This window comes from Falco punctatus (genome assembly GCF_963210335.1).
Source record: "Falco punctatus genome assembly, chromosome: 4".
Lineage (NCBI taxonomy): Eukaryota > Metazoa > Chordata > Aves > Falconiformes > Falconidae > Falco > Falco punctatus.
The window spans coordinates 59,721,941-59,747,889 of record NC_137583.1 but is presented as its reverse complement, the minus strand read 5'-3'; the positions used below and the strand labels follow the sequence as shown (position 1 = coordinate 59,747,889).

The 25,949-nt window shown below is 46.1% G+C and overlaps 1 long non-coding RNA gene across 1 annotated transcript; it reads right to left on the bottom strand.

The window, feature by feature from the left end:
* Positions 1 to 1,210: 1,210 nt before the first annotated feature.
* LOC308063598 lies at positions 1,211 to 21,925 on the bottom strand. The gene is made up of 2 exons (XR_013927999.1): positions 3,153 to 21,925; positions 1,211 to 2,287 (listed from the first exon to the last, which is right to left on the bottom strand). It is a non-coding gene; the product is annotated as an uncharacterized lncRNA (long non-coding RNA).
* Positions 21,926 to 25,949: the final 4,024 nt, after the last annotated feature.

Below are 25,949 nucleotides of genomic sequence, written 5' to 3'. Positions count from 1 at the left end.
ATGGGTATAAACAAACACCCTATCTGAGGGAATTTTTGTAAGAATGAATGCATGGCTGATATAAAGTACTTGATAGTATGGTGGGGGCTCACAGAGATTGTCGTTCCCTTTATCTCTGGGATACAGAGTTTAGATAACATGTTTATTGATTTTCTTTCCTGGATGTAGTGGCAGCTTTACCACTAAAACACTGGCTCAGTTGCAAATGCAAGAAAACAGGAGTAAAATCCTCAGTTCTGCCATTATCCTCCAAACAACTTTGAAACCTGAAGGTGAGGATAAAGTCTCAGCTAACGTTTGCTGTCTCTGACAGAGCCCTAGTGCTGAGCCACCCACCTGAGGCTCCCTTTTGAGTACAGCTGTCTGGATTTAGGTTTTACTTTGGAGGAAGCTGAACTGTGCCATTGCATCCCCTCACTGCGCTGCTGAGCTCCTTTAGTTTAAGGGAATCTGGGGCAAGTGCCCCAGGTGGCTGCCCTTTGCCAGGCGAGTCCCACACGAATGTGCTTGCAGCCCGAAGGACCTGAAGGTCTCCCATCACAGTTCTTAAGGAATAGTTCCTTCAAAAGAGGAAACCCGCCTAAATACAGTCATATGTGTCTGAGCAGGGGAAACAGAGACAATACTGGGACGAGCATGGGCAATTCTGCCCAGCGTGTGGGTAGCTAACTGGTGAGCCAGCCTATCATGTGTGCGTGGGGGCTAAGGGCAGTCCCTGCGCCTTGCCCCGGCTGGGGGGCAGCGTGGGAGCCAGGCAGGGTTCGCGTGTTTCCCCCTATAAGTCCCATGTCAGGTGGCAGCTGGAAAGTGGGACCTGCTCCTGAACACCATCAGTGGTCTTCTTAAGAGGGTTTTTTTCCCTGTTAATTGCTTTGTAACCAGTTATGATTAGACAGTAATGATTCCTGGGTCTAATGATAGGAAGTACTCATTAGCACATGGGCAAGGGAGCAGTTCCCCAGAGCACGGATGTTTACCAGAGGGGAATACATGAGACGTGAATTTCCAAAACAGGAAGCTGAAATTTGAGGATATAATACAGCAGCATATTCTCCATTACCAGCATCTGCCACAGTCTAGAGGAGGACACAAAGGCAAACAAGTCTGCATAGTGCAAACTCACGTAATTATAACAGTATCAACCTGACTTTAGCCACTTGGTTTAGAAACAATTGCCCCCAAATATTGGCCTTTGACTGTCAAAAAGAAATACTTGCAGGAGAAGCTTTAATTTAGATGATGAATTAGAGGCATACATTAAAAAAGTGAGTCATTTTGAAAGTAGCCACCCTCAGTGTAATACGGCAAACATCAGTGAGCTCTGCTCTGTGACTAGGGATGCTGGGTGCTGCAACCAGCTAAGTGAGCTTCATGTTGTAGCAGCATCGTCTGTGTGGGTGAGATGAGGCGGTTCATAATTATGGAGAAGGTGGCAATCTGGGAACTCAAGGACCAGTGTAATCTTTTGACAGTGGTTTTCCTTTGTACCTAAGCAGAAAGATCTAAGTGGTCTAAAACCCCTGAAATCCACAGTAAAAAAAAAAAAAAAAAAAAAGAGTGGTGGTGGTGATGGGGATACAGCTCTGCCTGTGAGAGGTGGACAGTGTAGTGCCATGCTGAATCCCCATCGTGGTCCCTGGGGCACGTGGACATACTTCTAAGCTGTGACATTTATTTCCAGAACAGAACTGCCTGACTCAATCCTGACACGAGGCACAGAAAGCGCTTCCAGCTTGTTCTTAAAATGCAAAAGCAAAAAGTCATTCCTGTAGAGACCTCCTTCCTCCTGTGCCTTGCAACCATCACACAGGCAGTAGATGGCCTTGCATTGTGCTCTGAGCATTTAAGGAGTCCAAACCCAAGAGATTTTACAAAAAAATAGACAGCCAACCTATGCCTGACCTCTACAACTGCATGTGCTTGCAGCACAAGCTTTGCAAGCACTTTTTCTAGTTGAAGTAGCAGGAGGATTGTTTTTAACACCAGAGGCAATTATTCTGGTCTGGAATTTCAAGATGATGTTGACTTTTACCACAAATACACAGAAAAAATTAGTTCCAGCGTATCACAATAGCAGGGTCCCAGGAAAACAGTTCCTCAGTCAGACTAACGGGGACTCCAGTTCTAAGTGGAGAAGATAGTCCATTGTGTAAGAGAAGAGAAAAACAAGGAAAATCAAGGTATTGTCTGCCGTTGTTATCTGCTGGAGGCCCAGCTGAATTTCTGCAGATGGTAGATAGCTTTGCCAGCTTTCACAATCCATGGCTTTCCTTCATATTTGTTTTGCCTTTAGGGAAACATGCAACATTTAGCAATTAGATGTTGATCTAACTATACAACAAGGTCAAGGAAAGCTTTTATATTATTACAGTTTTTTCCCCCCTAACATAACTAATTTTAGAGAACACTCTCATGTGCCTCGTATTGGGGCAATGGTGGAGGAAGGAGTCTGTGACTGCAAAGTTCACAGTTTAAAATGCAGATAAGACATTTATTGGGAACCCAGAGAAACAGGGACTTCCCAGGGAGCTCAGGCAGCAGGGATACACCTGGGAGAGACGCTGCTGTCGCTTCATGAATTTTTACTAACTTCACTGGGGTTTTGCAGATAATCTCACAGCTTGGGCCCATTCTCCCAGAGACCCGGGGCTGGCAGTGGTAATAACTTGCAAATTAAGAATGTTTTAATTATGCCTTTCCTCTACATGATGTCTTAGGTTGTGGAGTTCAACCGGTTGTTTTTTATTCTGCATTGTTGCTTTCTTTCGCATCATCTGTCTTTGTGCATATCACTCTATCATTCTTCTTTCCTTTGCACAGTTGCTGTAAAACTTTTCAGCATAAATGCCACAATAATAATAAAAAATCTCCATCTTCCTGGTGTCAGGAAGGATGCAAGAATTAAATATACGTCCAGCATACTGTAATACAAATTGATTTCAACTTAGCTGAAAACCAATAAGTAATAAGGATTTCTTGGCTTTTCTACCTCTTTGTATGACAGCAGTAGGAGATAATATCAAAACTCAAATACTGAAACTCTGTTGAAAATAACATTTAAAGAAAAAATAATTGCTGGTGGTTAAAGGTGCATCCTGGATCCCGCAGACTCGGGTCTGGGCCAGGGACCCCTACCAGCGCAGAGCAGGTACCTGGATGTCAGTGAGAGTCGTCTTGGTGGAAGATGATGCAGACTGGTCTGCAGCTATCTGAAACTCATTGTGAATGCAGAAGAGGAGGATGAGCTCATGTCTGTCTCCAGCAGGCATGCTGGCCGATCGGGGATGCCAAGTGGAGCCACAGGGCGTGCGTCACAGGATTCAGATGTTATCATTGGCAGGGCATGCCAGAGTCAAGATCTGAGGCCAGAAATAGAATTCTGCTGAGAAAGACTGAGGGAAGGGAGAGCAAGCCCTTGTAGAGAGCTTATGTTGTCAGTAGGCTTTCATCGGAATCGGGAAAATTTCTTCTTGTACTCTATGGTGAGTTTTGCAATCTGATTTTGCTGAGAGAAGCTCACTTTGGTAGGTCAAGGGTATAGTCCTCCAGAGGCCCTGTCCTAATGTTGAGTAACATCAAGTCTAATGCTGCTGAAGTCTGCATCTGGAGCTCTTTTTATTTCCTGCAGAGGAAAGAGCTTCTCTTTCTCACGCAGTGAGATCCCAGCTGCAGCTGCCAGTCCCTTCAGCAGCAGCAGCAGAGGGAGAAGCAGAGGGTGGGATCTGAACCCAGCAGGAGTTCAAGGCACACAGCCATGGTATTGCAGCAGATGACAGAAGAGGTGGTAAAGCCCTCTTGTCCAGCCCTTCAGACCATGTGGCAAGATGGGCTGGTTCTTGTATTTTCCACTTTGGCTTTAAGAGCACCACTGCAAAGCTTCAGTTGAAACCCAGTGGAGGTAACACAGAGTTAATGTTCCTGGTGAGGCAACAGCTCCCTTAAATCCCTGGAGGCTTTGTGGAAGAGGCTGTTTAGCTCCACAACCAGGACCTTGCTGCCTCTCTGCTTTGCCCTTGTGTGAGGTGGAGATTTCCTCTGTATCAAACACTTTGGCCAAAGAGGCTTCCCCCATCTTCTTGGTGATGTGGCGAGTCCATCAGGAGGTGACACCTGGATGTGCACTTTCTGTCCCACCTCCTCTCCCTCCCCGTGCCGACACCATGCCTTGGGTCCTGTGGGAGAGGCTCTTTGTGCGGTGGCTTGGAGCTGTGCTGCAGTGCAGCCTGGACCCCAGTCTGGATGACAGGGGACAGGGCTGCAGGGGTGCAGGGTGCATCATCAGCTGCACGTACATGCAGTTCAATATGAAACCCTGAAAGTCTGGTGAAAAGAACTGCTGTTTTCCCCTTTTCCGTGCACTTTCTTACCTTGCTTTGCCTCTGCTCCACCTTCCTGAGCACAAGGTCCCATCTAAAGGCTTCTTGAAATCACAGGAAAGGCTCTCCATGACTCACAAAGGTGCTGTGTTGGGCCATGTTTGATCTATACAGCTCCTGGGCAACAAGTTAATGGGATCTGCATTTATGAAAGCTTCTCCACCCAGTTCTCATGGAAAGCAAGGGTGACAGCAGAAGTCACTCAGGATAAAGGCCTTGGATAAAGCTGTGTTAATCTTGGTTTTACAACCACTTTGTGTTTTCTGTTCACTCCTCTTACTGAAAGCCAAGGCTCATAAAAGCCTGATGAGGCCAACAGGAGTGTTTCCATTATCTTGGGCCTGACCTTGAATCATCTTGTTGCCTGCAAGACTGAGCTATGTGGCCAGCAAAACACTTGATTCCTCTCCATCCAGCTATTGCTTGTCATTGTTATGACAGCCTGCACGCAGGGCATCATCCTTGCCTGTTGTTTGATCTTCTCAGTCTCTGCAGCATGCTGCTCCTGCAGCCTGGGCTTTGTGTGGTGCAGGGTGGTGCTGTGCTCTTGCTGTGCTGCTGGGTCATGTGCAGCACTTCTGTTGTGTCTTCTGCATTTTCTTCTTGTAGATCACCCTCCCTGGAAGGTTTATATATGGCTTTGTGCTAGCCAGGTTCCCACAGTGCAGAGGGACATAGCTTCTGGTCCCCGTGATCAGAAGTTTGAATGAAAGGGAAGAGCATCATGTCCACCTGGGGAAGAGTTGCAAGCAATCCCCTTTGAAAAAGGGTTTTCACCTTCAGTTCATGACCAAACCCTTTAGTGTGCTGGCTGTAACTGCATCAAAACATCTGCTGGAAGATCTGAGCTATATACTGTGGTCTGTGTCGCCTGGTTAGAGCCTTCTGCCTTCTTTTTATTCCATCCCACCAGTGGTGCTTCATGGTGGACCAAAGTATGCCTTTTTATAAAAAAATTGGTACATGCAAATTAGCATTGAGGAACTGACATTGCCAACTCTTTCCTAACTTTTACGAAAATAGCCAATTTATTTTTGAAATCTTACAAGATTTCTGATTCAGATGGCTTGTCTGACATGGATCACACTAGTCTGAGTGTAGCTATATTAGAAAAATCCTTACCATTTTTCTAACATGCAGAGACTTGATTCACTGGAGTCATGGAGAAAAAGTCTTTGTGCTAAAATACCTTTGGGCCATATTTTATTTTAAGACAAATGTAATACAGGCGGGTATTGATGAGAATATTCTGCTCTGGTGAAGATCAGAAGAAAGATTTTATGCCAGCAGTGTTGAACTGCTCAGGAAGAGGAGGCCGCTGGTGGGGATTAATGCAGCTTTCCGGCAGGTTCGTGCCTCTTCAGTTCAGCTGGGATGAACTGGGAGCTTGTCTTGAGCTGGCAGCTGCCTGTTCTGCCTGTCCTGCCACTGAGTCACTCTGCAGGGCGAGCTGATGTGCAGGAGCCCTCCTTCCCTGTAGGTGCTGCCTGCCTGGGAGCAGGGCATTTCTGCTCCCCAGCAGAGGTGCGATGGTGTGATCCTGAGCTGGAACTTCATACAAGGTTGCATGGTGTGGATTTGTCTGCTTTTGCATGTATTTGAGTGGAGCTTGGAAGTAAATAAGAAATATTGTCGATTCGTTGTAGGAGGCAGGATCGATGAGCTTCAGCCACTTGGGAGGGGTCATGGCTGGGCTTTTGGTTTACCAAAAAGTATCAAAGGAGTAAGTTTGGATTGCATGTGTTTTGCCCTCTTTCATGGGAGTAGGTTTTTGTACCCTCTAAACCACACTGGAGACACTCTGTTTTTATTAGGCTGTAGTTTTCCCTTCCGTAATGGTTAAGCATGGCCAAAGCGAAAATCCCAAGCATTTGGGCTGTTGCTTGGCTGAGCCTCCTCGCCTTGGCACTCACTTGGAGCCTGTTGCAGCTCCCGAGGATGATGGAATGGCTCCCACTGGGAGCTGGATCAAGTTTTGAGCTGCTCCTCACTGCTTGTTTATTTGTCCTATTCTCCGGGCTTGGCAGGTGGCATTTTTGCTCAGTGATTCATTCTCCGGCACATGCATTTATCTGGGCTGACATTTTAATCATGCAAATCAGGATCTCCTTAATGAAGAAAAAAATTAATTTCACAACTGTTGCTACAAACACAGTGACAGTCCTGCTAATGTCATTACATTTATAATACAAGCAGTGGCTTTTCCATAATTACTATAAACTGGTGCACTTAACGATGGAGTAAAGGTTACACAAAGAGCTGTATGACTCCTCTTGTTCATTCTCTTTTTTATCAAGAGTGTTTGGCACTTTTCATATGTCCTTTTGAAATCTTTTGGTCATCACTGCTTCATTGCTTGTACTGCAGATGGCTTTGCCTTTGTTGGAGGAACAGACAAAATAAGTGGCAAGGAGACAACTCCTCTGTGACCTTTTGTGGCTTCTTGTCTTTCACATCGAAGTCTGCAGAGTAAACACAGTGACTCATTCTCTTTTGGTAAATAGCTGCCTTCCCAAGGTTTTGTCATTTGCAGGATTTTTCCGTTTAAAAATCTGTGCCCAAAAAGCAGCGGGATGTGAGCTACGAGCAGCCACTACGCTGGTCTCTGCCTCAGGACCATTACGGATTTGGTTGGCAATAAGGGGTTAAAATACCTGGGCAGGACCACACTCCTGTAACACAAGTTCTTCTGCAACACACTTCGTTTTTCAGTTCTCCCTCAATGCAGTGTATCAGTGACAAGCTTAAGAAACCAGCTGTAGAGCCAAAAAATAGTTGGAAGAAAGGGCTTCCTAAGGGGAAGGCTGCTAAAATGCTCTGAAATTAGCAGAAAACGGGTGACTTGTGAAACTGAGGTGTCAGGATGCTCGGCACCAGCATCAGCCTGGGGTAAGGAATGGCTGTTTGAGACCCAGTGCTTTCTTTTTCCTCTTTTTCTTTGAAATGCTGAGTGAGGTGCCCAAGGCTCAGGTAATGATGTCCTTAACCCCCCAGAGGGAAGGGGGTTAGGAACGATGCTCTGGTCTCAAGGTGATATGAACCACCCTCAGGCCGTGTTACCTCTGCAGAAAGGTGTTCGAGGGTTGGGTTTTTAACCTTCTTGTTATCAAGGGAAGGTTTACAAGTGTTTGAAAACGTCTCTCAGAATAGAGCTCTTGTTCTTGATCTCAGGGCACTTCCCACAGGCACTTGAGGTTGTTCCTTTAAAGCATTTGATGTGTCAATAATGTCAGGCTCAGTCTTTCATTTTTACCCAAATGGGATGGGTTTCCCTGGTGGCAGGAATGCAGAAAAAGCAAAGCTCGGCTGCTGAGAGCAAAGCTCTCAGGAACAGCAGGTTTGCTGCCAGACCTTGGGGATTTCTTCAGGAGCAAAAGAGGAGGAGGAGAACATTAAATGAAGGAAAAAAACCCACACAAAAGCAGAGAAAAGACTAGAGGATATCAGCAGGGGAGGTTCAGCTTGTCAGTTAGCAATTTAGAAGCCCTTCCCTGGTCACTTCGGCCCATGATTGCCACCGTACCTACACTGATTAAGGACATGATATATTTAATTGACCTGTCTAAGCTGGCAATGTCCTGATGTAGATGGAGTATTGGAGCTGCACTGAACAGGTAAAACCTGTATCTGCACCAGCAGCTGTCACTGTGCATGGTACAGGCTCAGTAAGAGCTCAGTGGAATCAAAAAAATCTATGCTTGCCCACACTGGGCACGTGCCAGGTGCTTTTTCTTTGTAAAGTCTCTATCCCGACAGACCAGAATGAGTGTCCGTGTGCTGCACTGACCCACCAGAAACTGGGACCACATTGACGTGAGGGAGACTGGGAGAAGGACTTGGAGCTGAGGGGTTGCTGGATCGTGGGGGAGGCAGCACAGACTGGCAAAGGCCATTAGAAAGTGAGATGGGGGATGATGTTGGGCAGATGCTGGGATGGCCAGCCAGGCAGGGGGCTGGCAGGAGGAGGCAGGAATGAGGAGAGGCTGGAACATGGCTGTACCCGTGCCACATAACACGGCCTTTCACCCCCTCAAGTGCCTGCCAAGTTCGTGGCTCACTGTTCCCAAGCTGTCAGCAGCTACCTCTGCAGCTTGATATGTTCAAGTCAGTCAGTCCCTGTGTTTCCATACATCGTTAATCTTCCTTTAGGAGATGCTCTTTTTGTGAAAGAGAAAAATCTGAAAGACCTTGTTGTTCAGCACAGGCATTCATTTTCATTGCCTCCTTCCCCTTAGAACTCTGCAAGCCTGCAGCTCAAAAAGCCTGTGTCAGTGATGCCTTTCTGTATGATAAATGCTCAGAATCACGGGCCAGTGGACCAGTTCACACATATCGAAGTGATGCCTGTGTCTGGGGTGTGAAGCCTGCATTATTTCTGCTCAGGATATTGTATTTCCCATATTCGCCCCGGGGAGCCAAGGCCTCAGTAGGAGATCACCTCCCCCCTGTGTGACAAGACAGTTTGCTGCCTTTGCTTCAACTTCCACGAGCCTGGAACATGCAGTTGCAGTGAAGGACCCTTTGAAGTGTTACTACACTTTTCTGGTTCTTCATTCAAGGGTGAGTGCCATATGTATTTTTATTAGATAATAACCATTCGGTGTGATATGTCTTTTTACCTGACCCTGGAGCATGCCTTTCAGCCAGAGCTGTAAAATGGGGACCCAGCATGAGGGTTTGTGACGTGCTTCTGTTCTTTCCCAGCCAGCCCCCGTGGCTTCTTGTCTCATAGTGCCAACCCACGTTGTTAAAATGTCATGGATCTCACCTTTGGAGACAGATGAAAAAAAAGATGAGTGCTATGGCTTGCACAACAATTTTTATTTGCCTTTTGTTTTCCAGCCTTTTGGGGTTGCATTTTAAAAGATCGATCGTTCCCTGCAGGGAAAAAGTCTTGGAGCTCATTTTTGCAGCGGTAGCTGACATTTGTCCATAACTGCATGACCCCAGGAGCTGGAACAAGTAGCAATGAAATCACATTACGAGAACTGGCGCCTGTCTCTTTACTAGTCAGATGCGGGAACAAAATATATTCTGGTTGTCCCAGTTAAATCTTCCTTCTTTCAGGCAGAAACAAAACAAGATCTTCCCTCATGCTCTGTGCCAGTACCATGGCCGCTGTTCAGTCTGTAGGTTGTCCTTGCCCGCTGTGCGTGGTGTGACGTCGGTGCCCAGCACTCACAGAATACCAAATTCTGGCAAAGGATTTATTCTCTGCAGCGCGAGGTGCTGGACACCATTAGCTGCTGGCATGCCAAGGCTGGCCGGCGTGTGCCCTGGCAGGCTATCGCTGCCCATTTCTGTGTCCCCTCCTGTCGGTGAGGGACTTTTCCCAAATCCTTTGGGCTTCTCCATAAACACTGAAGATATGTCCTCTGTAGCTGCAGAATGGGACATTTTCTCTGCTGGGATTGGCAGGTTGTATTCACCTATCCATTTCTGGGATGGGAGAAGGGTCCTGGATGCAGAGGTCTCGTCTTTTCCCTTATCAGCACATGTTTGTGTTTTCTGAGGAATGAGGCATTTTTGTGCACCTGGGGCTAGTGAGAAGTGTGACTCTGCTGAATGGCCTTGGGGTGACGTGATGCTCCGGGGGTCCCTGATGGCCTGCGCTTCTGCCGCTTGGCAAATGGCAGTGCTGTGCTGCTGCTCCTGCTGGGACGTGGTGGCTTGTTTTCTGCTGTGTGAGTTATGGGGAATTAGTTGCCATCTTGTGAATTGATTTTTGGGAAACTTTGACAATGGCATGTAGGAAAACATACCTGTGTAGTGTGCAGCCCTGTCAACAGGACCAGCACCTCCGGTGAGAGCTGGGGACCTGGGCATGAAGGGTGTCCTGTGCTTGCACACCCTGTGACCAGCCTTGCAGAGATGCTGGGAAGTGACAAGTTTTAGGTTTCCACTATGAGCACTGTGATTAACCCAGGCAAAACTTCCAGAGGTGTCAGTAGGAATCTGCCTGATCAAGGTCTGTGTAGTGCTGAAAACAGGACAGGTTTGGGACAGTGAGCTTACATAAGACTTGAATTAAAATCCGTTGAGAACATGGTTTTGATCTGTTGATCATATTCTTCTGATAATCGTTTTCCAGATGTCTAATAATTTTCCAAATACATAGTATTTTTCTAGCCTGTCATTCTGCCTTTACATCAGGAAGAAAACTGTGGATTCCAGAAGAAAAGTGTTTCATAGAATCATAGAATGGTTTGGGTTGGAAGGGACCTTAAAGATCACCTAGTTCCCACCCCCCTGCCATGGGCAGGGACACCTGCCACCAGCCCAGGTTGCTCCCAGCCCCGTCCAGCCTGGCCTTGGGCACTGCCAGGGATGGGGCACCCACAGCTGCTCTGGGCAGCCTGGGCCAGCGCCTCACCACCCTCACAGTGAAGAATTTCTTCCTTATATCTAACCTAAATCTCCCCTCTTTCAGTTTAAAGCCATTCCCCCTTGTCCAGTCACTACATGCCCTTGTAAAAAGTCCCTCTCCAGCTTTCTTGTTGGCCACTTGTAGTACTGGGAGGCTGCTATAAGGTCAGCCCAGAGCCTTCTCTGCTCCAGGCTGAGCAACCCCAACTCTCCCAGCCTGCCTCCATAGCAGAGGGGCTCCAGCCCCCTGATCATCTTCATGGCCCTCCCCTGGACTCGCTCCAGCAGGTCCATGTCCTTCTTATGTCGGGAGCTCCAGAGCTGCATGCAGCACTGCAGGTTTCTGAGCTTTTACTTGCTGTGGTCTGACTAAAAATAAATACGCTTCCATAGGGCACGTTAGAAACATATAGAAAAAATGTTATGGCCAGAGTTTGAGCTGATGGTCTCTATTCCAAGAACCCCAAATCTTGTGAGCCCTTGTGTGGACTCCTCACAGTCAGAGTGGTGCCAGCTATACATGCCACAAGCGGATGTATATGATGTGTCTCATAGAGTCAGCAATGGAAAATTTTGCCTCGGAAAGCAAAATGAGCATGTGAGCAGTCATGCTGATGGCTGACGCTGTCTCCTCTCCCCCTTGCCTCCCTCTGCTCCCTCCTCCTGGAAGGACATGAAAACTGTTAGCTGGGGCGTCACCTGCTGAGGATGAAAGTGACATTTCTGAGACACATCACACGGGGGAAGCTGAGATGTTTTGATCCATCTTAGGCAAGGCTGATGGCAATTTAAAGAAGATGTTTTTGTACGTGCTGAGATGTCATAGCACCTGGCTGATGGACAGAAAAACTGCTGGTGGAAAAGCAGCATTGTATAGGAGTTCTGCAAGAGTGGCTGTGGAGGCAGGCTCTGATCTTTAATTAACTCAGCCATCAGGAGGGAAACCACAAACACTTACTTGCAAGAGTTTGGTTTTTTTGTTTTATTTATTTTTTTTTTAACTAACACATAAGATAAATATTAAGGATTGATCTGAAACCCCTGGAGATCTTCAGTCCATTGCCATTCCCTCCGTTGAGCTTTAAATCCAGATATTTATCATTAAATAAATATTTTATTTTTTTTTTATTTTAACAGTTTCTGTAATTCAATGTCACAATGCATAAAGTTAAAATATATTTAAAATAATACATATTTTTCTACCTAGAGAGAATCCTGTGCTGTGTTAAGCCAAAAAAGAGAACAGCTAAGCCAATGCTGGTGCCCGGGTCAGCAGCTGGTTAGACCTTTCATTCCACATCTTCTCTTCCTGATCATTCTCCCCTCCTCCAGTTTTCCTCAGCAGGGTGGGAATCCATCAAGTGTGAGCTTTATTTGGTCTTTGAAATTCACAACAGAATCTGAACCAGGACAAGGCTTCTGTAGCCAGTGTGTGCGGTGCTGCTGTGCCCGCTGCCCCGTGCACCTTAATGCTTCACAGCTCGTTTTGTTTAATTTAGAAGTAGTTACACGAGACTGCAATAGCAGAGAGCCAACACTAGATAGCATTTTATGTTTGTTTTGAGGAAGAAAAGCCTTTTGTTGTATTTCTGTAGATTCTGAAAAATTTCCAAGCACATGTTTTAGACGTGATTAATTGTTAATGTTTGCTGGTGATCTGTGCAATGTCTCCTACAAATTCAAAATAACAGGCAACAAAACCATCTTTTTCTATTGTTTTCTTGACATCGTTGTATCAGTATAGAATTTATCTGCATTTCTAAAGTGCCTAATGCTATTCTACCTCTAGGTGCTAGGGTAAGAGGCTTATATTTGATCTTTCTGTAGGCCATGTTCCTGATCCTATTAACATCAATGTGGAATCTCCACCAGGCTGGGATACAGCCTGTTGTGTTCTTGTAAGAACAGTACAGGGAAATAATACCACAAGCAGCAACATGAGCAGTGAAGGTATATTTCTTGTGATCTACAGAACAACAAAAAAGCTGCAGATGGGGTTTGGCTCACAGATGAAGACACGCATAACTTGGTGTCTATGTGTGGGTATGAGGAAAATGCTGAGTTGCCATTACAGCTGGTGGGGATCCAGGGCTCAGTTCGGTGTCCACATGTAGACGTCTATTGCCATCCAATATATCCTAGGATATCTGAGACATCCACATATAACTTATGTGAGAGACATGAACCTCTGGAGTGTCAGCTGGAGTCCAGATGGGTTACCCTACAGCACTTCAGAGTACACCAGATTCCTGCCTTTGGGCAATTGAATCAAGCCCCTGATATCCACTGCCTGTGGTGGGGACTAGACATCTTGCTCACCTCAACACCTGCGTGAAGACTCTTTGATTTAGGTGTCTTAATCTTCAAGCTAAATCTCATCCTTCATGCAGGATTTGGTCACCTAAACCTGGACATTCAGTGCCTTTTGAGGCACCCTAAGGTATCTTGCCCAGCTTCCAGATGCTGACCCAGAATGTTGTAGGTCTCCTATAGGGTCCCATGAAAAAGCTCTAGGAAAATGTCTTGCATATCCTAGGGTCTCTCAAAGGGATCTACAGCCTTGTGCTTTGGCAGCTGACTCCTGCTCCACACATCTGAGCAGATGCCTTCAAGCCCCACTGAAACTGGTTATGGCCGAGGGGTGGATCCCCATGACTGCAGCACGGGATTTGGACAGTCCCTCAGTTGCAGTGCCCACCCCAGCACAAGCCGGAGAAGGAGTCCTTGGCGTAGGCAGAGTGGGACTAGGCAGGGAACAGATCCTGGAGGATCTCAGAGGCTGCTGCTAATGGTGGGCTCCCACCTTGAGAAGGAGGTGGTGGAGCCCAGCCGTGGCAGGCGGCGTGCCGTGGTTCCCTAGGGCTTTTGTGTGATTGCAACAGCCAGAAACAGCTCTGCAAAACTCTTCTTAAAATATGCTGATCACACAGGAACTTGAGGCAGCTGTACTGCAGTGTCTTAACAATAATTACTTGGCATTGCTTTAGCATATGAAATTGGTTTTGATGAGAGCTCTGATTGCTCTTTTTACACAGGTCTTGCTGTGAAGCTGTGCAGGAGTTCAGAGCTTTGAGGTTTTGCTTTCTTTAAAACATGAAGTTTCAAATTCCTTTGGTGAGTTTTTGTGGCAAGACACATTTCTCACTGTCATTGCTGCCCTGAGACCTCATTTTTTAGCGTTAACGTTAGTGCTGATATGTCGCATGTATTTTAGGTGTTTGGGGTGCTTTAGTACAGCTCAGAAAGCATTGCTCTACCTTGTGCTTACACCCTTCACACAGGGAAGCAAGTGAGTTGGAAACTGGAATAACTTGAGGATCAGCTGCACACTGAGGAGCAACTCGCTCGCCACTGCTCTGTTGGGAGGGTGAGAGCCCACGCAGAGCTAAATTCAAATTATCCTGGGCGCTGGTCCTTAGTGCTGTGCCAGAGGAGCCTGGTGCAGGTATCCAGCCTTGTAACAGCTGCTTGGAAAAGTTGGTGGCAACCCTGGGGGATGCTGGCATTTCAATCTTCATCATGGCAAAAATCAGGATAACGGCAATTTAGGTTGAAAAGGAGATAGGAATAACAGCAGTTATAACCACAAACCCAGGAAAAGAAAAAAACAACCCAAGCTCAATTTGAAAGTGTTCACAGGTTTCCTTTTGCTCTTCCTGGGACCTGAGTATCTTGATGCTTATCCCAAGCCAGGCAGTGGGGCAGTCGCAGCCTGAGCTGCAGAGCCGGTGCTGGGACTGGAAATCCTCATTTCTGATACAGTATTTGGCTCACTTGGCCCTGAGCTTTTCTTAAAGGATTAATCTACGAATGCACAGATGTGCCTGTAGAGGTCTTAACTCTGCGCTTCTCCTTCAGGCTCTGTACTCCAAGGAAGTTAAAAGCATGATGGAGAACTGAGGGATTCCTTGCAACCGTATGTCCAGATTAATTGCAACTGGGCATTGCTATCAGGGATTCTCTGAAGGAAGAGAGAACAAGATGAGTTTGAATAAGTTCTTAAATTCTGATCTGTTCCCTGAATTTGCTGGGGAAAAAGCGACACTCAGTGTATGCAATGCTGTTTGCACAGCAAAGGCGTGACTGCCGTTATCTGCGCTGGGAGCCCCCAGATGCAGCATCTTGCAGCTAACAGGTTCCTGTTTCGGACAAAGAATACATCCGTCCTTCCAAACAAAATACCACAGAGTTTGAGCCCGTGGCTGAAAGCAACCTGCAGTCAAAATTGATTCCTCACTGCTAAGTCAAGATAAGATACTTTTAAACCAAAAATCAGATAGTCCTGAGCAGAGGGTTGCAGTGATCTAACAAGATCCATTAAAAGCTGTGCCTGAAGAGGCTTTGCCTGTAGCTTTCCACTCCCAGCAAGGAAACGCTCACACGTGTCATCTGGTCTGCACTGATAAAATCTAAGTATGGTAATGGGGGCAGGACACAAGAAATGATTCTGGAAACTGAATTCTTCTGGATTATTAAATGTGCTTTTAACAGTGGCAAAGGCAAAGCCACAGCCTGATGGGGGCTAAATTTATTACCCTTAACCCACCCAGAATCTATTCAGATTCGTGACTGCAGTGTCAGGGTTTCTGTTTCAATAATTTTCCATACCGCTGTTTTTATGTGAGTTATAGATGAAGTTGTCATGGTTGGCTGAGGAAATCGCTCGCCTGCTATTGGTATGAGCTGCAATTTGTGTAATACACTGCAAAATGCAAAGCCGGCTCCTCTCTGATGATGCTACAGCCCACTAGGTGCGTTCCTACAGAGGTGGCTTCCCCTCTCCATCACCACGGCCAGGTGATGAAGTCGCTTGCCTGCTCAGAACGGGAAGGAAAGCGGTTTTGCCGGTGGGGTTTCCGTGTGGGCAGGGCAGGGATGCACCATGCTGCACACCACTGGGGCACGAGGGTGGGCTTTTGGGAACAGGGGACAGGCTCAGCATCCTCCTCCCCCTCTGCACCTGCATGTCACTCCTGGCCCTGCGCCTGGGCACTGAACCTTTCAAAATCCCCTGTAGTATTTTCTCAGATAATAAATAACCTCAGGCGTTTTACAGCCATAAGTGATAAACTGTGAGAAATGCAAAGGTAACTGCGTGTGTCCTGGCTATCATCGCTTCACTGTAATTCTACCCAGGAGTGCAAATGAGCTCCAAAAAGCAATTTCACCTTTTACAGAGCTGTGCTGCACCAGCTGTATTTTAAGGCACCACTCCCTGAAACTTTGCCTTAAATATACCACTAAAAAACCCACAGACATTTAACCCCTAAAGGTATTTCCATCCCCTTTTAAAGGTGCTTTGGTTTTCACAAGGCTTATGATATTTTAAAAAGCATTCTATTGTGTTTCTTCTTGAATTCAACTTTAAGAAAATGAAGTAAAAAGAAAACAGGACAAGGGAGCAGCCACCGAGGCCGGACTGGAATACCTCAAGCCCTGTGAGGGCCACAGCAACGGGATCCCCAAGGCTCAGAGGCAGCCAGCAATGCTACAGTAACTGCGGTTTATCTTTAAAACATTGGGCCCAAGAAAATAATTGCGTAAGACAACTTTTTGTGTAAAGACGTACCTTTTTTCCTAATAAAACTCCCAAATTTGAAATGTCATATGATTTTGCCATCTTTTAAAGAGGTTTTATGTCCTTCTCAAATAGTAGATGAAAATATTAGAAAAGGTGGAAAGGTCAACATGTTTTGTGGCCAAATGAAAACTTGTGACCACAAAGCTGTAAATAAGGAGAAAGTGCAAATGGAAGGTTACATAGGCTGACTTAACGTATTGTGGTTTTTTAAGATTTATTTGCAGTGATTCGTCTTTACAAGCTGCCAGCTTGCCTGTTGCTTTAGTCTCCTTCGAGTGTTTTCCACACACTCACAGGTTTAATAGATTTTAACTAAAGTAAGAAGTTTCCTCAGTGGCTTAAGATAAGCAAAACCCAGAGCAGTACCGAAAGCTTAAAGAAAGTGGGAACCTAGTGTTGAACTGTAGGGGGTAATGTTGCTACACATACTCTGCCTGCCAGCTGCAAAAGGTAGATAAAGCTATTGACTGTATTATTACATGGCAAACTGGATGTCCGCAGAAAGAATAAAAACATGTGATTAATCTCAGCAACCTCCTCCCTCTGTCCCCACCATCACTCATTGCAAGGGCGCCGTAGCTCTTCATTTCTTCTGATACCGCATTGTGGTGTTGTGCCTGATGGTCTTTGTCCAGAATTGTATGTGTCTTTACAGTGTAGAGTCACATTCTGTATTTGGTCCGTATCTGTTGCTTGCGGACAGCCCTGCTTGGTGTCAAAACGCCCATTAGTGTAATGTTGCCACCAGCCAGAGGGGCCTGGGCATGAAAGAGGGAAAGGCAATCTGTAGGTTCGGTGGAGTAATGAGATGGTAATAACCACCTACTGCCGTGATTTATTATTTTTTTAATCTAGAAGCAGCTGGAACAACATTAAAAAGAAGGGAGGAGGTTAATTGGAGATGTTAGCCAAGAAGTGCTGGGGAACTAAACAGCCGTCTCTCCTTGTGGGCAGGTAGGTTAAGCCCTGCCGGATTGCACAGCTGCCATTAAAAGCATGGGATGCTCTGGAAGGGGCTTCCTGGGTCACTGCTCATTGAGTAATCCCTCTCACGGATTAGTCCAGGCATTGCTTGAAGCCGGGCATCATTGAGGGAAACAGTGAAGGAGAGAGAGGGAAATGGAATCTATGAAAGAAGAAGAAAAGAAGTTGGAGCGGGGAACACTTAAAAGGCAATTTAAGCATCTTCTCACAGTTACAGGCCATAGTGAATTTGACACTGTTGAATAAACAGTGATAGTGCTAAGGAAACAAAAAGATCATAAAGAGAGTTTTTATACTTATGTATGTCACTGGAGCTCTGCTGATGTACATTGAGCCCCATGTGTGTCCTAAAAACACTTATTGTCTTCTCCGCATACGTGTGTCTACAGTGTGAAGGGAAAAACCCTGATCCCACAGAATAACTGAGCCACCAGCAGAGACACCCCCAGTCCCCACGTCATGGAGACCTGGAGACCATGCCAGGCAGTGCTGGGGAACAAAGGCAGCCCCTGCTGCTGCGGGGCAGTGCCTGGCCACAGCCACATTCACATTCACACCAGTTAGTTATCACCTGGGCAGCAAAAGCTGCTGGCTGGGAGCTGCTGCCTGGGGCTGGAGCCCGTGTGGGCTCCGGGTTGTGTGTGACCGGGAGGACTAGGAGAAATTCTCCACTGCAAGCCTTAAGGAATGTGTGACTCTAATAGACCAGGGAACCTTGCACTAATGCATTTCGTTTCTGTGTAGATAAAAAATATTAATTTGAGGTGATGGCAGCATTCGCATCTGGATTTTGTGCTCATCTACTTGGAGTCAAGAGAAATGATTCCTGGTGGGAGCCAAATCAGGTGGCTTGGCATGCAGCCCTTATGCCTTTGGCTTGGTTGTGTGTCCTAACACCAAAAAGGCGAGCTGGGTCATCATTCTGCTTTTTTATGCACCGGGCTTTGATGATGCCATTCTTACCAGCCACAAGGGTCTGTACTAATGAACGCAATCATTCGTGACTGACCGGCTACTCTTGATGTAATGTAACATGTGCTCTATGTGCAAGGAGCAAAGATGCTTTTTTTCCCCTGAAGACATCTGAGCTCAGCTCACAGGTGCAGCGTTTGCTACTAAGCATCCCTTACGGCCACCTGCAACAGCTCTCTGGCACAGAGGCTGTGTCTGTTGGGCTGATACCTCTGCAGGAGAGTTTAATGGCATAAAAAAGTGGTTTGCCTTAGGGACAACACCACTCCTTTGTCCCTTTGGACATCCCAGAGGGAGTTGTCGGACACACCTGACAGCCTCCATCGCAAGCTGAGGTGATCGCTTGCTATTGCCAAGGACAGTTAGCTTTCCATATAGCCTGGCTGCTGTGCGCACGGCGTTTTGAGCCAAGTTACGGTGTGTACTCTGGAGAATGGCAAGGGCTGCTGCAGCCCGTAATTGAGTTCTGCTTTGCACTAATCCATGTGCTGTCAGGGCTGTGGGATCAGTCACGAACAGCATCCTTCTCCGTACACCCAGAGCTGAGTGCACGCTCAGCGTCGCCCCAGTCCCACATGGAGACCCTGAGGCATGAGCGGAGCTTTTCCTCACGTAAGTACAAATATATTTGTGCTATGAACTAAGGCTATACCACTATATATCCTTGCTTGGCTGGTTACAGTGCTGTAAATGATGGATGGCTCCACTGGGGTTATACTGGGGTGATGCCGGGCCGAGAATGGCAAGGATTATTAATTCTGGATAAAAATGCTGGAAATGAGCAGAATTAATGGATACTACATCCTACACTTAGCAGGGGGGAGGTGGGAACAGCAACGGGCTTATTGTGCATTTCAGTTCTGAACAGAGCCTGTACCAATCTCCCAGAATCTGAAATTACTCATAACCTATTTTTGAGGGATTTTCAAGAACTGTCTTTCATTAAAAGTGTCTGCATGGAAAAGAAACCTATTAATCTCTCCTAGGATTTCCCTCCTGTATGGGCTCCTGATGAATGGGGAGCAGGCTGGAAGGTAATGAAGACTTTCTTGCTAGTTTTCCTTCAGCTGGCAGGGTGGATGTTTTCTTTTGAGGCATTAGCAGAAAGGAGGAAAGCCCTGACATCTGCAGGCTCTTGGGTCACACTCCAATGGGGAAATGGGTCTTGCTTTCCCCCGTGTCAGGCTTTGAATTATCACATGAATAAATAGGAGTAAAATATTAGTGCTTTCATTCAGAAGCAGCTTGTATTTTCTTTACATGGACATGGAGGACTTCACCAGGGAGGCTGATGTTTTATCCCTGAGCATTTCCTGCCCCCACACGCACATCCCATCCCATCCATGCAAAAAGCCTTTTCTTCCTTCACTTGTTCATTGAAGATGATCTTAGGCAGCAGGTACCACAGCAATGAAGTCTCTCTAACCCCCACAGCAGACTTCGTGTGAGATCTCCACTTCTCCAGCAGCCTTGCCAAGGGATCGGCAATGAATGCAAGGAACCTTGGCAGGAACTGGGTTTTCGCTGCTTTTTTTACACAGCGTCTGCCACGTTGAGGCTCTTAGGTCTGATCACAGCACAGCTAATGCAGGAAAAATAAAGCTGCTCCCGAGACAGACTGACTGACAGACTTGTCATGATGATAGTACACATATTTGAAATATTATGGCTGTGTTCTTGAAAACCATAGCTAGGGTAAGCTGTTTCCTTGAGTGCATGCGGTAAAAATAACACCTGCTTTGCAGACAGTGGATTTGACAGCTGCGAAGATATAGTGTAGGCATCTCCAAAAGCAGGATACATTTTGGCTTTGCACACCAACTAATAACAAGATTTGTTATGGAAAAAAAGGCAGGATGAGATGTGAATTCTTAGGTACAAGGAGAAGAGTGTGGTGGGGGATTACAGCTCAGTGGAACTAATAAAAACCATCAGCCATGCCTCTTACTTGAAGGTACATCACTCATTTCTCCTGCTGTGCATGGGTCCAGTGACCCGTTACTTGTGCTGCTCGCTAGAGCCACTTGGCATAATCCAAAATAGTGTCACAAAGTGCAGCACTGGTTTGTTGAGCCTGAAGTGCTTTGTTTTTCTCTGTGGAGAAGTTTTTGCTGAATCTTAATGCAGGCTGCAGACAGGGTCCTGCCTGGATTCCTGCTAAGCATCTCCTAGAGCCTCATTTGCTGCTGAGCCCACTTGCACAGCTCCTGCAGCATTGCCTGCAGCAGCCCAGTGTGGGCATTGCTCTGCGGGCAATAGCTGCAAAGTCCAGCTCCTTTACAAGAGAGTGCCAGAAGAGGCAGATTTGCTTTAGCAGGGTCAGCTATGGCTAGGAAGTCGGGATGACGTTCCTCCATCACTTTCTGGAGAGGAGGCACAGATGCATCTTTGATTCAGAATAGTTAAAGGGTAGAAGAAACCAATTCCTGGATTGGAATCCATGTGCTGGTTATCACATTGACTGCAGGAAACGGGGGCAATGCTTTTCCCTCCTCAGAAAACCACCAAGGTATGAACTCTTCTCTAATTTGTTTGCCTTGGTGGCTGATCACCTTTCCCATGAAAAGATTGTGTTCTGTAGTTCATTGGCAATTGTCTGGGCACAACTTTCATCCACCGGGTCTGGTTTCATGTCCCCTTTCTTCTAAGGATTTCCTTCCTTTAAAGGTACTTGTGCTTTACGATCAAACCAATTTTTGATCTTCTTTTTGATGAAGTCAAAGAGATGGAGCTTCTTGGTTCTCGTAGTAGCTAGGCACCCTTTTCACTTCTCAGATCTTTCTGTGTCTTTTTAATAAAACCTCTGCCATCATTAAACATCCATTAAAAAATGTCAGTGAGAACTGCATTCAGAATTTTAGTTTCCCTACCTAATCTCCCCAATGGTATACATATACAGGTAAAAGTTACTCCTCTGTCTTACATTTTTCTATCCTTTGGTAAGTCTTTTTTTCCCACATTTTTAAAGAAAATAGAATGGTGAGCTATTTGTCCATTGCAGGTTATAAATTCTTATCAGAGTTGCAGTTTTACAGGGTACAATCACCTATTCTTTAGATTTGCCTTACTAGCTGTGTTCCAATTTTTATGCATTTAGTTATATTGTATATATTTGTTTTTATATAAAGCAGGTTTTATATAAATAGGTACAGCTTGCCGAGAAATCCTGACACCTCTAGACCATATTGCAAGCGCTGCTGCTGTTGCATTCCTCCCTGATGTCTCCAGCAGCAGCCACCCTTCATGTCTCTCCTGAATATGAGCTGATTACTTGAATTTATGAGCTGGAAGATACTGGCAACAATCAAGATGCTTTCACAGAGAATAGTTCTTTCTTGAATAGCTTTGGTAGTGTTCTTTATTGAGCTAATGAATTTAGCTGATAGAGGTCAATTGAATGCACTGTAGTTATGCTTTTTTAAGTATTATCATCACATGGTATGCTCTAACTTTGCTAAAAGTTTGCATAAAAAATGATGCAGTACATTACATGGACTGAAAACTATCTAGCTAATCTCAAAAAGTAAATCAATATTTTTAGTTAGGAATTATCAGCCAATTTTTCCTTTTCAGGCATTATTCCTTTGCCCAAGACATATCTATATATGTATCATAGGATCATAAAGCTGGCATAAATTGAGGGGGAAATACAGATGACACAGTGATTGTTGGCATGATGATAGGGCAGACATTTATACAGCATGACCTTAATCACTCAATAGCTTGAACATAATTAAGAAGATACTTTAAGGCAGTGAAAGTAAACTTGTAATTTTAGGATTACCATGGTGACAAGACAAGGGACTGGATCTCGGAAAAGACAGGTTCCCCAAAACATGAGAGAATTAGTGAGGTCCTTGGTCAGTCGGTAGGCAGTATAAGTGTTTCAGGTAAGACATGGAAAGAATGTAGGTGTCTGAGTCCAAGACTGCAATTCTGACTCCCCTCCTCAGCATTTAGGTAAATTACATTTTGGTAACTTCTAAAGTTCTTTACTTTTTTACTTAAAGGATTACTGTCCTGAGGTGAGAATAGAAGAACAATTTTGTCAGGCAAAGCATCACCGAAGCCTGTATCCCATCTCCAGCCGAGATACTTCCAGGGATACTTTCCCAGAGTACTCCCCACTTTGCAGGGATGGGTGATTCAGGACCATCCTAAACCAGGAGTGTCTTTGTGTCAAATGACCTATACAGGGCTCTGCTTTCACGCTGATGTCTGCTTGCCCTTGGAAACTTCTGGTACCTACCACATCCTGTGGCCAACCACAGCCTGCTGCAATAAATAACAAACTCCTTGTAACCTGCTGTCTACTTGTCTCATTCAACCAGCCGCAGTTCTTGCGTGGGAAGGGCTGTTCTCGCTCCGTGTGTCTCTCACACAGACCTCTGCCTTCTCTCTAGCCTGGTGTCTTCTGCAGTTCTGGTGCCACCACTCAGAGAAGTTACTTCACAGGGAGCTCCTACACACAGTACTCCCCAAGGATCCCTAACCTTGGGAGAACATGGGATGGGGCTCCGTCCAACATCAGCAGTAACCAATTTCTTTTGAAACACGGCTGGGAATAGGAAGCAGCAGTTGTGCAACCACCTGCTGCTTGGTGAGCAGGGCAGAATGTGAAGCAGCCGAATTATCTCCTTGCTCCGGCCTTTTGACAAAGTGCTCCAAGCATTTATATCATGTGGGGTGTTGTCCCACTGTAGCCTGTTGTGGTTTATGAGAAGGGACAACTGGTTCTGTTCTTGATGGCCGAGCACGCTGACCTTTGTGGTGGTGCTCAGGGCTGCAGCTCTGGAGTTTAGTCCTGTGGGCCTTGCGCCAGTGCGGGAGGCCAGGGAAGGGGACTGTCCCCTACATGGACAGCTTTAAGTAGCTTAAGTGCATGTAGTGCTTGTGATGACCTTTAGGTTGCTGGAATGAAGATCACCGGCTTGATGTGACTTGCACTTTGGCATTGCCAGAATGACTTCATAAAGTGTCAGTTTTACTAAACCTCATGATTTTGGGCTGCAGCTCCTCCTTTCTCATGCGTACAGATCAACAAGCCCCTCGCTCAGTGGTGGTGAACTGATGCCTTCCCATGTTCAGACTCAAGGCTGCAAGAGGGCTGCTACCTCCCAAAGCCCTGCCTCCATAGGTCCTCTTGATGCACAGGCGCTCATCTCCCAAAATAAGAAACCGACAGCAGCTCCTTCCTCTGACTGACCGGGGGAAAGTGGAGTATTTGTAACTTTCGTACGTTGAAGCTTGATTTTTCGATTTGAAATGATGACATAGGTATTGGTGGAGGTTAAAACATCATTTAGGGTAATTCCTCTTTTTTGAAACCATGACTCTAGGGCCTGCCTGGTCTTACCAACAAGATATTAAATTAAATTAATTAGTGGATACCAACAAGACATTAATTTCACTGTTTTTTTTTTCTTTTGAGCCCATAACTGTTGTTTTATAGATAGCTGTGTATTCACATAAAAAACACACAGAGATTAATTATCGGTCTTATTGTTATTTACGCTTATTATTATCAAAGTACCTTGGAGCCTCTGTCAAACACTTGGACTTTGTAGCTCTTGCTGCTGAATACACAGAGGTGGTGGAATTTGCCAACAGCTTGCAGCCTAAGACTAAGAAAAACTGACATGCAGTTGAGAAAATAAAAAGGAAAGGTTTTAGCAAACACCAAGGTAAAAGCAGGGAGCCGGAGCCTACTCACAAATACCGTGCTCCTTTCACAGAAGAGCCCGCAAAGTGCCACGTCACGTACAAAGCCAACTGAAGTTGCTAAGTAACAATGCTCTGATCCTGCACGTGACTTGCTCCAAACACCATCGGTGAAGACGAGGTGACGACGGCTTTGACGTGCAATCTTCGCAGCTGTGGTACAGCAGTGCAGCATCTCCCCCCGGAGAGCATGTAGGTCACCACGGTGGGACAAAGCCCAGCCAGCCCACAGCTCAGAGGTGCCCAGGAAGATGCTGTGCTCCCTTCTGCTTCCCCATCCCATGCCTCCGTGCTGCTGCAATGGCCACATCTCCCACTTGCAAACTACAACCTTCCCCGAAGGGCAGGATGAAACATCAGGTTCCTCTACATCCACGTCCATTTCCCTGTTGACTTTCAATTCCTCTGCTTCTTCCAAGCAAAACTGCAACTCGTCGCATTCCTTCCCACAGGCATCATCTACTGGCTTCACCTTGATCCCACAGATCCCCGCTTCTCCCTCCAGGGAGGGAGTCAACTTGTCAAACGAAAGGAGGTGTCACCATGTAGGTGTTCCCATGAGAGCTAGGTGTCACAGCTCCCATTTTCTTCCATGGAATAAGTCAGCAGAGCAAATGTAGGTGTGTGTTTGCTCTGGAGTGGATTGAAAAGCTCTCCAGAGTAGTCATTAAAGATTAGAAGGCAGTACTGTGGCTTCTTCAGTGGCTTACATCAGAGTCCTACCCTGGCCTTGTAAGCCCTGTTGTCTCTCCACTACACCCACAGAGAGAGTTAGTCACACCAGAGGGGGATTCCTTGAGCGTTTCTACTTAACATGGCCAAAAGGGCATTGAGATGGGTGCTGGCAGCACCAAGGGTGGTTTTGCTGTAAGTGTGAAAGCAGGGCCAGATGACACTTGCGGTTGACCGTGCTGAGGATGAACTTGAATAGACCCTGAACATGAGCAAGTGTTCCTAAGGAGACCTTGCAGAATGGATTTCTGGTAACAAGACAGTGTTAAAGGACTTAATTTCTCTGGGATGACATTCAGCTGCAACTGACTGCTGTCAACAGCTTCTTCCCAAGCACACGTGGGCAGCAAGCAAACAGCATTGCTGCTACGCTAGTTCTGGCCATCATTCTTCATCCCCACCTGTAGGAGGAATGAAGGTGGGTTGATTGACATCAATTGTTGCCACACAGGCAAAACTAGCAGACTGCAACTAGACTTTACTGTGGGTCAGATTCTACTGTTCATAAGTCCAGCTGCTGCCACTACAGGTTATTCTCCACTGTCCACGTTGTCTCTCCAAGCTTCCAGAGACCACACCATTCTCCTCCCTCTCTCTGCTTCATCCAGAGCTCTACTCCTCAGGGCTATTTAACCGTTTTGGGGGAACGAGCTACAGCTGCACATCATCCATGTTAATTAACCCACTGCCTTGGAAGCAAGGCCACAGCTGCATGTTATCGATGCTAATCAGCCCACTGCCTCCATCCCTCTACACTCACCTGCCTACTAGAAAAAGCAGCAGTGTCTGTGTCGGTTTAAAGTTACAGTAAATAACACTGGTGGAGTATATTTTGATTTCAAGGCAGACAGGAAAATGTATTCTTTTGGACCCTTCTCATGGCAGTCCACCACAGTATTTAGGGAGCTTTGATATATAAGTTTGGTCGCTACAAACAGAGCGGCGAGAGGCACGTTCAGGGCTCTTGTTTCAGCTGACGGCGGTACAGAACTGCTCCATCAGCAAGCTCCTGCCCGCGCAAAGTGAAAGGGCTATTCCCAGCTGAAGTGTCTCAGAGTTGGGCTTCCATGTGAATTATTGCTAGGCTAAATCTGTAGAGAAGCCTCTGACTCTCGTTTATTTTAAGCAATAATAAACCAAACTATTATTTATTTTAAGCAAGAAATTAAATTTGCAAGGAAAGTTTTGTCCATATATGCCAGTGATTTGATTTAGGC